This window comes from Pelodiscus sinensis, chromosome 2 (assembly GCF_052426305.1).
Source record: "Pelodiscus sinensis isolate ZL-2025 chromosome 2, ASM5242630v1, whole genome shotgun sequence".
NCBI lineage: Eukaryota > Metazoa > Chordata > Testudines > Trionychidae > Pelodiscus > Pelodiscus sinensis.
The window spans coordinates 66,542,714-66,557,863 of record NC_143053.1 but is presented as its reverse complement, the minus strand read 5'-3'; the positions used below and the strand labels follow the sequence as shown (position 1 = coordinate 66,557,863).

Genomic DNA, 15,150 nt, shown 5'->3' with positions numbered 1-15,150 from the left:
CTGTCGGCAAATATCTGTGAAACCCATTGACACGTGTCCCATTGTGCTCTGGTGCTGATCCAAATCGCAGAAGCTGGTTGTCATCTTCTATCAGTTACTTCATTAGCTCAAAATGGCAGAGGTCTGCATGGTGGATCTAAGAGTCTACATTTGTAGCTAGTGGAGTGAGTTCCAAATCACACAGGCATATTCACAAGAGCTCTCATCGAGAGAGCATGCTAAAAGAAGGAGTATAGCCAAAGCAGGGGGGAGAGGTGAACAGGGCAGGACGTTAATGGGAAAGCCTTGTTCTGTAGGTAAGTGACTGGGGCATCCCAGGGGAAGAAAAGCTACACTTTGGGTGAAGGAATGACTGGGGCACAAAAGGGAGGGACTGCCATACTCCAGGGGTGGGGGATAGTGACAGAAGCAGGACAGGGGAGGGAGGGTTATCTCAAGCCCCACAGCTTGGGCTATGAGTGGCACAGGAAAGAGTCATGTGCCACATGGCGGAGCGGTCATGTGGCCAGTGCCCCCTTTGTGTCCATCCCCATAGTCACCAGTGCAACTACCGTACCGCTGATCCTACCTGACCTCCTGGATTCTCCTTACACTGTACTGCTGTGACCAGTCTGCCAACACCTCCTTCAGGTTTCAGACTGCACTTTACCAGCACACATATGGAACACAAACAGCACCCACCACCTGCAGCTTCACTCAGATGCTTAGATCAGCTCTGCAAACAAGGCTCAGCTAAGGAACTGCTAAGTATGAACACATCTTTTGGGGGGAAGGGGCATAAATGCAAACACCCTTCGGGGGGGGGGGGTAAACCCCAAATGATACTGTCTTGTGGTGAACTGTACAATGTAAGCTCATGAAATTTGCCCCCCCCCATTTGAAGAAGACTATACACAGCTTTCTGCCCCACGTTATAACTTCTACACACACTAGTTTAAAACAAAACAAGTTTATTTATGACAAACGATAAGATGTTGAGTGATTTTAAGGGATAACAAACAGATCAAAGCAGATTACCTAGCAAATAAAACAAAAACACAATCTAAGCTTAATATACTAAAGAAATTAGAGATGAGTAGCAAATTCTCACCATAAATGTTGTTTTAGGCAGTTTGCGGAGATTTTAGTGGGGAAGATGCACTTGCTTGCCACATAAAATCCCAGGTGTTCCTTTCACAGGCTATAAATTCCTCAAGCATGGGTTCAGTTCTTCTCTGTGCAGTCTAGTCCTTGTTCTTCAGATGTTTATACCAGTCATCTTGGGCGGGGAGTCAGTGAAGAACAAATCATGATGATGTCATTTCCCTGCCTTCAGTTGCTTTCGTATATGGCAGGAATCCATTGTCTTCCAGTTCAGATGCCTTTCAGTGGAGAAACACTGCTATTCCATAACAGAGTCCAGTACCAGGTGACTTGGGCGCATGTCCCTGTAGGGCCATAGCATTTATGACTGAGAAGCTGTCCATAAGGACCTCAGGAAAGCTCCCCCATTAGGAAATTAGCATCTTTTAAGACCTTTAGTTCTCCTTAATGACCCTTCACACTCAGACATCCAGACAGACTGCATTCTATCTAGTGGGCGTTCCCCAGGTATAAACACATTTCTGATAGACGCATAGACCATATTCCTAATGTCAGATACAAAAATGATTCATGCACACAAATAGGATAATCATATTCAGGAAACCCTAACCTTTTCAATTATCTCACATGACTTATAAAAAATGCATCACAATTACATCATTATCATACCATCTCTATGAAGAATATGGGAGTGTAGTGTAGCAAGCGCATCTGCGCAAGCTGGGAATCAGATCTCTAGCTCCAAGGGGCAACGTAACCTGTAGATTTCAACCTGCTGATGACTCATGCAGGTGTCCGTATGAGGCCACATGATGCAATATCGGGATTTTTTCAGTTTTTGTTTTTTAAAACCAAGAAAATCACAAACAAACATGCATACGCCTCTGAATACACATAAATTAAAAGAACATTATTAAAGCTATAAAGTCATTCACTCAAAAGTATGGAAATTCCAGAATTAAGATTGCTTTTGCAACCTTCATTCAGCCTATTTGTGCATATTCCTTATGGTACAGTAATTAGTTACATGATCACATACTCTTTTTTTCCCCCCACAAGTCCCTTGCCTCATTCAGTGCCTAGTACAGAGCTGTTCTGGGATGAATTCAGGTATCCCAAACTGACAACCCAAAATTAGTGAAATGTTTTACCTTAATCTCTCTGGGCTCAGTTCCCCATCTTTAGAATGGGGATAATACTGTGCTGTCACAGAGATTTTGTGAAAATTAACATTTGTGAAGCACTCATTTACTGTAGTGTTAAACCCATGAAGAAAGTAATCATTCTATCTTCAGAGTCGTGTTTGAAAAGTGTGCTGTAAATAAAGTATGGGGCAATATACTGAACAATGAAAATAAAACAAAATAATGAGCAGCTGCTCATTAAATGGGAATCATTCATCCTCTCCACTAAACAAGATGAGGGTCCTAAGAAAACGTATTTAAAGACTGTATTAAAATGCATAGACACAAGGGGGCCAAACTAAGTTTTTACAAAGAACCTTAATTCTAGCATTTCCTAACTTTTGCCAGCTTGACTTTGCATCTTCAATAATGTTCTTTTAAGTTAACATTAAACACTTTTCTCTCTTTTTAAAAAAAGTTTTACAATTGAATGCACTGCAAAACCTTAGAAAATTTAAGAAGGGAGGAGAGGGAAAAAGAAGAGACTCAAGAATTCAAAGGATTGTGTTACACAAGTCTTCAGTTTATGTTTAATATTTTGTTCTGAGTAGTTTCATTGACTTCAGACTCTGTGTGCTATTGTGGCAAAACCATTAAAATAGAGTAAATGCAAGATTAATTAAGAATTTGGTATTTTGGGTCAATTATCTTTTAATAGTCTCATCAGATGAAATATTTCCAAAATTAAGACTAGAGAAAAGCTAAGAGTCAATGCTCAGATGCTTCTACAAATGCTGAGACTAATGATGAAAAGACAAATAAGCCAAATAAACCACCACCAACTGATATAAAACTGCAACTGCTACAACTCTTAATTTGGAATCCTGCCTTTATACCTAACAAATATCCTTAAATGGACAGTATCAAAATTAAAACAATTTTTAAATTAGTTGAAATAATTTCAGCTCTTACATGTGCAACATATCAGGATTTACAATTTACGATCACAGCTTACCATTATATTTTTCTCTCTCACCTCTTGCTCAGTATAAAACAAGGAAACCTGAGTAACTGATGAAACTCTACACACCCAGTCCAATCTCAGAAAGGAACATAGGAACTGTTGCATCTGGTCCAGAGTTTTGTTTTTCCAACTCTAACCAACTACAATATGCTTCAAGGAAGTGCAAGAAACTCTGATTTGGGCATTTATGGAATAACCTGCTCCTATTCTATTCTGTTCTTACTCTACAAGAAACACCCAACATTCTGGTAACCTCATACCTGTGAAAGGAAGGTATTGAGGCCTACCCAGAATATGTCAAATGAGCACCAGTTTAATTGCAAGTGGAAAGGAAAGGCAGCACTCTCAGATACAGGAGATAAAAATAAAAACAAAATTTGATTGGTTGACCAACAATAACCCCGCTTTTAGGGAAGTAAGTAACTCAGACAGCAGTATGCAACAAAGTGCTGATTACCCCAAATGGAGCAGACGAAAGTTTTTTGTAAGGGCAGAATGAGACAACAAAAATCTAACGTCAGCAATTGTCAGGCAAGTGGAGGAGTACCAAAATACCGAAACAGGGTATATAAGGTGGGCTGAAACAGACCACGAGCGGACGGGTTGCGAATCCGAAAAGCCAGGTCTGATCAACCAGGGCTCCCTCCCCGGCGCTGAATCTCGCTGCCGTACATAAGCTCCGAAAGGGGAACAAATAAGCTCCGAAAGGGGAACGAATACCGGTTGTAAGTTGCAACGAAAAATCCAAAGAAAGGAAAAACATAAAGAAAAGAATATCTCCTGAATCTAAGCAATGCTTCTATCTTTCTTAACGTGAGTATTATATAACTGTTAACTCCATAAATTTTTTAAAGGTAACTCAGGAGGGTATATCAGTAGGAGAAGTTATTATTTCTTGTTATTTTTAACTGTACTGTTTTTCTACTTTTTCTTTGTATATTATATTGTCTTAAAAGAATCAAAAATAGTGAATTGATTTAAATGGAAAATTGATTATAAAGTAAATAGAAAAAATAAATAATCTTTGTTTGACCCTAAAAAGAAGTATTCCTCTCTCTGTGGTTTCAAATCCTTTAAAGAACCAAACCCGGTTACCGAAAATACCCAACAACTGAAAGTTAATCAATAGGTCTAAAGAATAAGAGTTGATCACTTACATTTTTCTTAAGTATAGCCTAAATTTACTGCAGATGTTTTCTGAACCCATATGCCTAAATAACATTTTTAAAACTGCTAAACAGTTGGCCTCAGGTATATAGGATGGTAGAGAGTTTCCGTGTACTAATTACGCATTAGGATAAAGATTCTTTTGTTCGTGTTAAACGTGAATCTTTTAATTTCCATGAAAAATCCCATTGTTCCCTATGAAAGGATAGAGTTGAGTAGTCACCACATGGTGCCAGCCTCACCCCAAGGGCTAAGATTCCCGCTCACACTCTTGCACAGCACGCACCCCCAGTCCTGCCTCCCAGTCCCGTCCCTGTACTCACCTGGCTCTGGCTCGGCTCCTCCGTGGGCTGCTGCCAAGTAGGCTGGGTTGGTCTGGGCCAGGTTAGCAGGGCAGGAGGAGGTGGCACCCAGGCAGAAGGGCTAGTGTGGAAATTGTTCCGAGGCACAAGCAGGAGCCCGCCCCCATCCTGGCCCAGCCCTGAAGCCTTGGGAGTGAGCAATGCGTCTCCCCTCCCCACAGCGTGAACTGAGAAAGGAAGTGAATTGAGAAAAGGGCTGGAGCTGCCTGGAGCCCCCAGTCCTCTACCCCTCCCATGAACTGGGAAAGAGCCTCAGTTGCTTACACCGCCTGTGCCCCGTTACACCCATTGACCTCCTCCTTGAACTGGGAAAGAGGCCTTGAGCTCCCTTACACCCATTATCCTCCCTCCCACTCTCCTGCACCTGGAAAGAGACCATGCTCCATTCCTCATATCCCCTCTGCTACCTACCCTGTACATCAGCCCTGAAAATGGCTTTCCCCGGCTCAGGAGTCTACATAACTCTATCGTGCTTGTCACTTTTTAGAAGATTTAGGCATCATGTAATTGACTTGAAAATAATGGGAGTTTAAACACTGAGGCTGTGTCTACATTGGTACCCTTTTCCGGAAATGCTTAAAACGGAACAGTTTTCTGTTATAAGTATTTCCGGGAAAAGCGCGTCTACATTGGCAGGATGCTTTTCCGGAAAAGCACTTTTTCCAGGAAAGCGTCCGTGCCAATGTAGACGTACTTTTCCGCAAAAAAGCCCCGATCGTCATTTTCATGATCGGGGCTTTTTTGCGGAAAAAATAACTGGGCTGTCTACACTGGCCCTTTTCTGGAACAGTTTTTCCGGAAAAGGACTTTTGCCCGAATGGGAGCAGCATAATTTTTCCAGAAAAACAATGACAATTTTACATTAGATCATCATTGCTTATCCGTAAAAGCAAGCGGCCAGTGTAGACAGCTTTCAAGTTATTCCAGAAAAGCGGCTAAGGGTCTTGGGGGCTTTTTATTTACCTCTTGGTGTTTGAGATTTCAAGGTATGCCTGGGTCAGATTTTTAAGTTTTTCTCTGCAATCCTATGGGTCAGAGACTCTTTTTTGCTACAAAACCTAATACTGGGAAACCCTATGTCTGTGATAGTAGCAGAAGGCATACAAATGGGAAAAATAGCTAAGCCCCCTAATTTACAGGGGCAGCCCTAGACTAGCTGCCAGCAACTGGCGCCCTAGGTGAACCATGCAATCGGCGCCCCCACCTCCAAACCCCTCAATGATATTACATCACCATTTGGCTCTCCATTTAACTTGGCACTCTAGGTGATCGCCTAGTTCGCCTATATGGACAGGCCGCTCCTGCCCCTAAACTTTCCTTCTCTCCCCTCCAAGAACTGAGAAAGGGACCTCAGCCCCTTACAGCCACAACACACATCACCACCAGCAGCCTCTGAACCAGGAAAGATGGCTCAGCCTGTTGGCACTTTGGCCAGGGGTCTATAAAAAGTTAAAGCTATTCTTAGGGACTATTTTCATATAAGCCTACACTTACCAGCATCACATATAGGCATAGCAAGAAAGTAAAAGCCAACATATCTTGCTTGTATTAAGCATTCATTGCTAATAGAATGGAAATGTGTGACCTATTTTCATAATCTATTTGAATCTTAATAACTGATTATGACACTAACTAGATGGCCCATTATAAAACCAGTCTTCCTTACATTTAACACATAACTGACATCTAAATCTAATTATGGAACACTCCCAGCCCCCTCAGTTAGCCTCATTAGCACCTGCACTACTATTGACAGATACATTTTTTTCTTTCCTCTTCTTTCTTTTTCCGTTATAATTCTCATAGTCCCCTTTTTTTCCCTCTCAAGCTTATCTGAAGAAATAGGTTTTGCCCTCAAAAGCTCATGATACCTTATATATTTTTAAAAGCTTCAGAGGGGTAGCCAAGTTAGTCTGTAAGTGGGAAAACTTAAAAAACAACTAATAGTTTAACACACTGGTCCCCAACCATTTGGAGCTGCCAGACGCCAAGGGGCGGGGCCATTTGCCCGCCAGGCGCCAGAGGGTGGGGACACTCGCGTGCCCGAGGGCGGGGCCGTGCATACACCACATCCCCATGAGCCATGTGCCTGGGGCCAGCAACCCCATGCGCCACATGGCCACGGGCAGGGCCGCCCATTCGCCGCAAGCCTGGGGCCGGCGCCCTCCAGAGCCACGTGCCCAGGGCCGGCACCCCCCCATAGCTGCGCACCCAGAGCCGGCACCCTCCATAGCTGCGCACCATGGGGCAGAGAGGCCAATTCGCTGCGTGCCCGGAGCCTGTGCCCCCAATAGCCGCATGCCCGGGGCCGGCTCTCCCCATGCACCGTGCACCCGGGGCGCAGGCAGCCAATTTGCCGTGCGCCCGGGGCTGGCGCCGTGTATGTGCAGCACGCTTGGGGCCAGCACCACGCATGAGCCACGCACCCGGGGCGGGACCAGCCCTGAGCACTTGGCAGGCGCACACAAATGCCCCCACAGGCACCATGACCCTACGGGCACCATGTTGGGGGCCACTGGTTTAACAGAACCGTAAAGTCTAACAAAACATGTAAATGGTATCATGAGCTTTCATGGGCACAACCCACTTCTTCATATGAATGGAGTATTAAAAGTCCAAATCCAAGAATAAATAGCGGAAGGGGGGGAAAGTAGGGGGGAAAATAGTGAATTAGAGTTACAAGAAGCTGATAAGAAAAATGTGCACCTTCTCTAAGTATCCATTGTTTAGTTGATTAGGTCATTAGGATGTGGAAGGTAGTATGTCTTTATTCATACTTCTGTGATAGGAATCAAACTTGTAAATGAAATTAAGTTCCAACCCTTCCCTGTGTATTTGTCCTGTGGAATTTGCCTGAAACAACACAAGGACTTTGAGATCCATTAATGAGTGCCCGGGCAGGCTAAAGTGTTCTCCAACAGGTTTCCTCAGCTCTCGCCCTTTAGCATCCTTACTCTACTTACTCTACATTGATGACATCTTCATCATACAGACCCACAGGAAAGACACCCTTGAAGAATTTCACAGGGATTTCAACAACTTACACCCTACCATCAACCTCAGCCTGGATCAGTCCACACAAGAGATCCACTTCCTTGACACTATCGTACAATTACATGACGGACACATTTCCAGAGCCAGAAGAGTACCCAGACATGAACAATTTGAAGATAGGCCAAGAAGAGAAAACAACAGAATTCCACCTGTCATCACCTATAGCCCACAACTTAAACCCTCAAATGTATTATCAACAATCTACACCCTATCCTGGAAAATGACCCCTCACTCTCGCAGGCCTCGGGGGAAAGGTCAATCCTTGTCTACGGAAAACCCCCTAACCTCAAACAAATTCTTTCCAGTAACCACGCAGCACACCTCCATCATACTCATCCAGGATCCCACCCCTACAATCAGCCCTGGTTCCAACTCTGTCCGCACATCTACATAAGCGATTTCATCACTGGACCCAACCACATCAGCCACTACATCAGGGGCTCATTTAATTGTACATCTACTAATGTGATCTATGCCATAAAATACCAGTAATGCCCCTCTGCTATGTATATTGGCCTAACTGGACAGACTCTCCGGGAAAGAATTAATGGACTAATCAGATATCCGAAAATGCCACACACAAAAACCTGTTGGAGGACACTTTAATCTGCCCAGGCAATCATTAATGGATTTCAAGTCACCATGTTGTTTCAGGCCAATTCCACAAGCCAATTCCACAGGGAATTACTTCATTTACGTGTTTGATTCCTATCACAGAGGTATGAATAAAGAAATTGGCTGTCTAGCACTCTACCTTCCACATCCTAATGACTTAACCAACTAAATAATGGGTACTTAGAGAAGGTGCAAATTGTTCTTATCAGCTTCTTGTAACTTGAACACTAATTCACTACTTTTCCCCTTCCTCTCCCTTTCCCCCATTTATTCTTGGATCTGGACTTTTAATACTCCATTCATCTGAAGATGTGGGTTGTGCCCAGGAAAGCCCATGATACCATCTACAACATATTTTTTTTGTTAGTTTCTAAGGTGCCACAGGACTATTCATTGTTTTTAAAGTTACAGACTAACATGGCTACCCCTCTGAGACTAGTTATGAAGTGGTAACGTAAGCCACATTAATGGAACGTTAACAGATGAATGTTGTATTACAGAATGGATGATGAATAAGATGTTCCCTCTGTAAAGGATAAAATGAAATTAGAGTTTAAAAAGTGTTACACAGCTAATTACATAACCTAGCATAGTCTTGTTAATTAGGCTAAAATATACATATCTTTTGTATATAAAGTTAGAAACTTGGAATCAATGCTATCCATGCTGCAAAGGTAACGTGATGGTGGTTGCATGATATTAGGTATGCAACTAATCACAAAGAATAAAATGAAATTTTTAAAAGTGATCTATAAAAGTCTTGTAATCCATGAGGGTCAGGGTGGGCTGCAGACTAGCATCCAGATTGGGTGGTGATTACCACCTTTCTATACGAGCTGAATTTGGTATACTGTAGAACCTCAAAGTTACAAACACCAGAATTATGAACTGACTGGTTGACCTCACACCTCATTTGTAACCAGAATTACACAATCAGACAGCATCAGAAACAAAAAAAAGTTGGGCTCTGAAGCAATTTAATTGTGATTAATTGCATTTTTAATAATAGAAAATATTTTTTAATGTTTTCTACATCTTCAAATTCAGGAAGTCCCCAGTTTACAAATGGGTTGTGTTCCAAAAGTTTGTTTGTTAAGTCAGTTGTTTGGAACTCATTTTCCCATAGAAACTATATTATAAATGGCAGTCAGGTTCCCAGGCTACCCCACAAAACTCTATTCAATCCATAATGTAGTTGAAATACTGTGCATTTGCAATGAAAAACAGTAAAAATAGTTTTTTTATTTAACCTTGAATGCTGGTACTTGAGAAAAGGGAGATTTAATTAGGGGAAGACTGAGGAGATGGTGGAGATTCTGAAGGGGATTTCTGGATATCCCCTGGCCACTACCCTCACCCACCCACCCACACTGCACAGGCTCTGCACTGGCTCCTGAGGCCAGCCCCATCCCCCCAAATGCCTCGCCAGGGGGCTATACTCAGCTACATAGTGAACAAGGGCTGTGAGCAAGGTCCAGAGGATTCCGGAGGAGCAGAGGATGGCCATGCAGCCAGCTACTAGAGAAAAGGTGCAGTTTCCCCTTCAAAGCTCTGCTTCTCTCTAGCAGCCAGCTACACAACCACCCCCTGCTCCTCCAGAGACCTCCAGCCAGCACCTGTGCCTCTTACCTACTCTCTTGAGTTCAGGACTATCCATATCCATATGTAGAATAGAGCAACTGCAAATTTGGGGCACCACTGGGTCTTAATGTCCACCCACCTCTTCCTATCCTTGTTCTGTGGCTCAGCTCCCTCAAGAGAGGATCTAGTTAACCTAAAAGTGAAAAAGTCCCCCAGACTTATTAGCAGATACTGAACCTGTGAAAGAGCCATGCAAATGATAATGAAACCATTTAACAGGTATTTTCCAGCCCCAGGTATGTACTGTCAGTTTCTGAATTTACTGTATCAGAAGGGTAGCCCTGTTAGTCTGAATCTGCATAAACAACGAGAAGTCCTGTGGCACATTAGGGTGTGTCTAGACTATATGGCTCCATTGACGGAATCATGTAAACTAGTTTACCTGACAATCCCCGCTTCATTAAAATAAAAATGGCCGCCACGCTGTACCGACAATCAACTGATCCGGCACAGCGCGGCAGTCTAGATGTGGATCAGTCGACAAGGGAAGCCTTTGTCAACTGCTCCCTTATGCCTCGTGAAACGAGGTTTTCAGGAGTGGTCGACAAAAGCTTCCCTTGTCGACGGATCTGCATCTAGACTGCCGCACTGTGCTGGATCAGCTGATTGTCGGCACAGCGCAGCAGCCATTTTTATTTTAATGAAGCAGGGATTATTTAAATCCCCGCTTCATTGACTATGTTGGGTAAACTAGTTTAACATGGCTCTATTGACGGAGGCATGTAGTCTAGACACACCCTTATAGACTAACAGATTTATTGGAACATAAGCTTTCGTGGACAAAGACCCACTTCGTCAGATGCATGCATCTATTAGTCTACAGCAGGGGTAGGCAACCTTTTCAAACCAAAGAGCCAAACTACATCAAAATTCAAAACACGTGGTCAGCAAAGAGCTCTATAAGAATGCCCCCATTTGCGTGATTGAAAATATATAACTTAATATTATTGATAATTGACATAATGATTAATAATAACATACATGAAACATTGTTCTCAGAGACTTTATTTAATGGAATTTCTGCTGCTGCATCTTTTCGCACATTTATTTGAAGTTTACATCATATTTGGTCAAATCCAGCTTCATGCACACTTTCAGGGTGTCTTCTGTCAATCTTATGGCCGGGGGTTGGAGATGTGAGGGTGGAGGAGTCTGGGTTGGGTATATGAGGGGTTCAGGGCAGGGGGGTCAGGTGTATGATGGGCTCAGGTTTGGGGCATTTGGGGAGCACAGGACTGTTATTATGCTGTGACCAGATGGGGGCCCCAACTGGGGGCTTGTAGGCCAAGCTTCATTTTTAAATAAAGTAAAATATTATGTCCAACACAAAAGGTTTCAACATTGTCTTTATTTATGGCAGGATTGGGGAACCCTTTTTGGGTCAGGGACCACTGACCCATAGAAAAAAAATCAGTCAGGGACCACATAAGTGAAAAGCAAAAAAACCGCACCCCTCCAAAAATCTCTAATCCTCACTGATATGGCAACCCAACTGAGACACCTCACTCCACTGGCACTCAAGCCCTGTCGACTGGGGGTAGGGAGGAAGGCAGGGAGGACTGAGGTTCAAGGTGTGCACCCTTCCACTTTCAAAGCTTGGGCAGATTAACTCTTCTGGGGTTCCAGGGTCAATGGCCCTTCCTAGGCTCTGGAGTTGGGCCAAAAACAAGGGGTCCAATGTGTGGGACAGAGCTGCCAATGAGGGACAGGGTTGGGGTGCAGGATCTGGGAGGGTGGTAAGGTGCAGAAGCAAGCTGTAGGTAGGTGTCTGGTCTGGGGCGGAGGCAGGAGCAGGGTGCTGGTGGGTGTCTAACCAGAAACGGGAACAGGCTGGGGATGTGGGGTCTTGGTGCGGAGGAGGGGCGTACAGTGCTTGGGTGACACTTACTTGCTTTTCATGCCTGCGCTTCTCTCAAGCTCCATGTCCCAGGCATGGCTTCCCGCTTCTCCATTGGCCGAATTCTGGTCAATGGAGCAGCGGTGGGATCCCCAGCCTGGGAGCTGGCCAGAGCAGAACCCAACCTTGAGGCAGCTTCAACAGGCCCCCTCAGCTTTGCATACACCACCTGGGAGAAGCCCGGGGACGGCAGTAGCAGCAACCCACTCCCATTGCCTCCCCAGTTTACTGCATTCCTCAATTCTGGCTGGGTAATACAGGGAGCAGACAAACCTGTACCTGCCCCAGGTAGGGGACATGCACACCTCCCCCTGCACCCGGGCAGCAATGGCTAGATGAGGGGCCAGGACAAGATCGCCAGAGCCAGATCATGGCCTACCCTCCTACCCATGCTGCAGCAAGAGAGGGGGCCTGCTGCCAGCCCTTCCTGTGGCTAGAGTTGGGATGGACCGCGGGGCCTACTCCAGGATTGGGGCCAGGGAAAAGATGGGGGCACTGCAGCTCCGGCCCCAGGTCCAACACATGGAACATGACACCTGCCACGTGGCCCGTCCTGGGAGAAGCTGGACAGCCACCATGTGGCCCACCCTGGCTGCAGCACCAGAGGTTCAATCTTCTCACAAGCGTAGACATGCCCTAAGACTTTAAACACCACTTTGGCACCATTCTTCTTTAATTGTAAGGTTGTACAATATTATCACACAACAAATTTTTTTGTTTGTTTGCAACACAAGTCAATTTTACACTCATTTATTTTTAACAAGTGTAGTATCACGCTATTTAAATGTTATGGTTGGGTTATATCCATAACACCACCATTTTTAAGAGCCCAAAAAGACCTCAGATATAAATATATGTACATACATATTCGTTAAATGGCTAGCCAACTACAAGAACAGTTTCTCCTCTCTTGGTGTTCTCCTGGGGTATGTCTACACTGCAAAGTTAATTCGAAATAACAGCCATTATTTCAAATTAACTTTAATAGCGTCTACACATGCAAACTGCTATTTCAAAATTAATTCGAAATAGCAGAGCACTTAATTCGAATTTGGTAAACCTCATTCTACGAAGAGTATCGCCAAATTCGAAATAGCTATTTCAAATTAAGTGTTGTATAGACACTTAATTTGAAATAGGGGGCCTCCAGCCCTTCCCAGGGAGCCCTGGTGGCCACTCTGGGCACAACCAGGAAAACTTACTCTCCTCTCCCTCAGCCCCGGAGCCATTAAAGGGGTAGACCCTAGCCACAGTGCCTGTGCCAGCTCCAAGCCTGCCAGCCCAGAGCCAGCAGTGGCCACCGGGGCCCCGACCCAGGGGCCTCAAAGCATGAACCAGAAAGCCACTGGCAGCCAACCCTCCACCGCTCCCCAGAAGCAGCCTGCCAGCTCCCAGGAGCCTGACAGGGGCTGGAGAAGGCGAGCACCTTCCTGATCCAGAGTGGAGATCATGGACCTTATTCAGGTTGGAGGGGATGCCCCCAACGTCCATGATCTCCACACTAGATGGAGGAATACGGCTGTCTATGGTAGGATAGCTGCCAGACTGGCCACCAAAGGCCACATGCGAACCCAGGAGCAGGTTTGCATGAAAATCAAGTTGGTCCGGCGAGACCCCAACCCTGGGCCCTGAGCCTCCTCCCTTCCCCCTTCTTCCCTTTGCTTCCCCCTTCCAGCTCCCTCCTCCCAGATTTCCCTCTCCCCTCTCCCACCCTCTCTCTTCACCTCTCCCATCTCATTTTCCCAGTATCCCCAGAGGTTCGTACCCCCCCCCCGTTTTGTTCAATAAAACCAGTTTCTATTTTTGAACATACATGTCTTTTGTTTGACATCAGGAAGGGGGGCGAGGGAGGAGTAAGTGGAAGGACGTGAGGGAGGAATGGGGCATGAGCCCCCCGGTGGGGGGGACTGGGGTGGATCTGAGGGCTCCTTGTGGTGGACTCTCTCCCTCAGGGCCTCCTGGATCCTGACAGCCCCCTGATGGACCCCCAGATGACAGCCTGCAGCAAGTGCAGCCGGGCTGATGCTAACAACCCCACGGGATGCACCTTCATGCCCAGGGGCAGCTGTGGCTCCATGTGGCCGAGTGCTGTGGTGTCCCGAGTGCGGGCACTCAGGGCACTCCAAGACAGGACTGCTTTGCTGTCCCTCATCGAGGTAGACAAGCAAGTGGAGAACTGTAGCCAGACAGACCCCCCCCCCCCCGTCACATCAATCTTGCTTGCCCTCTGAGATGTCTGTATACAGGGCAGAGAAGGAACAATAAGAAAAATCAGCATAGCCATTAAGATTGATCTGCTTTGATGCGAGATCAGGATATGCGAGTTTCTCTGACTCTGAGTAAGCTGAAAACATGGATATGAGGAGAGAACGATTAAGGCAATAAGCTGAGCTCGAGGCTGCAAGAAGTGCCCGGCTGGCACCCATGTTGATACAAACACACACAGCCGTCCCTGGGAGAGGAATCCCCCACTGAGAAAAGAATGCCCAGTACTTCCAATTTAATCCTCTCAACTCTCTCTTATGTGGGTGCATTGGTGGGCCTTAAAACTACCTAGCTGAGGTCCACTGCCTTCCTTATTTTCAAAACAAATGGGGTACATGTCTGTGGAGATTCCAGTTACATATTCTATTGTCTTACCCCACACCGTCTGTTGTCACTTTCCTTGCCACTTCCTGAGTTCCCCCCGAGACTCATTTTTAGGAGTGTGGTGGTCGCTGTCGTCAAACCATACCAGCCCCCATCGGAAAACATCACTCTTATTCCACCAGTCATTCGGGCTGAGAAGGACAAACTCAATTCTTAGTTCAGTGGATGAATTGAGCAAGGTACACATCCAAGAGTTCGTGGCCCCAGCAGCGGAGGTGATGGCTTGAATAGCACCTTTGAGCAGATGTTCTGGTGTGGCAGCAACAGTTGAGATAAGGATGGAAACCATGGCGAGTCGGAGTACCATGTCTTACTTCAGCTTAGGGTTTCTCACAAAGTTCACTCTATGGCTAGCAACAGCAATTGCAAGCGTCACAGCAAGGAGTGATGTATATACAACAAGTTCATAGCAGCTTCCCGGATTCAAGTCAGCATTGGGAAGGGTCCATTCCGCTGGAGCACTGTCCGGGATCATTGTCTCAATTTCCTGGAATAAAACATAAGGTCAGCCGGTCTTGGATATGATCCAAGCCT

At 45.4% G+C, this 15,150-nt stretch overlaps 1 protein-coding gene across 3 annotated transcripts in view; it reads right to left on the bottom strand.

The window, feature by feature from the left end:
• Positions 1-4,880, bottom strand: part of LOC102446696 (DGAT1/2-independent enzyme synthesizing storage lipids-like) — a 35,271-nt gene extending 30,391 nt beyond the window's left edge. The window contains exons 1-2 of one of the 3 annotated variants that reach the window (XM_025186261.3): positions 4,722-4,880; positions 1,091-1,427 (exon numbers count right to left, since the gene is read on the bottom strand). The gene's annotated coding sequence lies outside the window, so the exon portion shown is untranslated. The remainder of the gene's footprint in view (positions 1-1,090; positions 1,428-4,721) is intronic. The other 2 variants (XM_006126321.5, XM_075920694.2) reach the window with 2 other exon arrangements.
• Between the last annotated feature and the right edge of the window lie 10,270 nt (positions 4,881-15,150).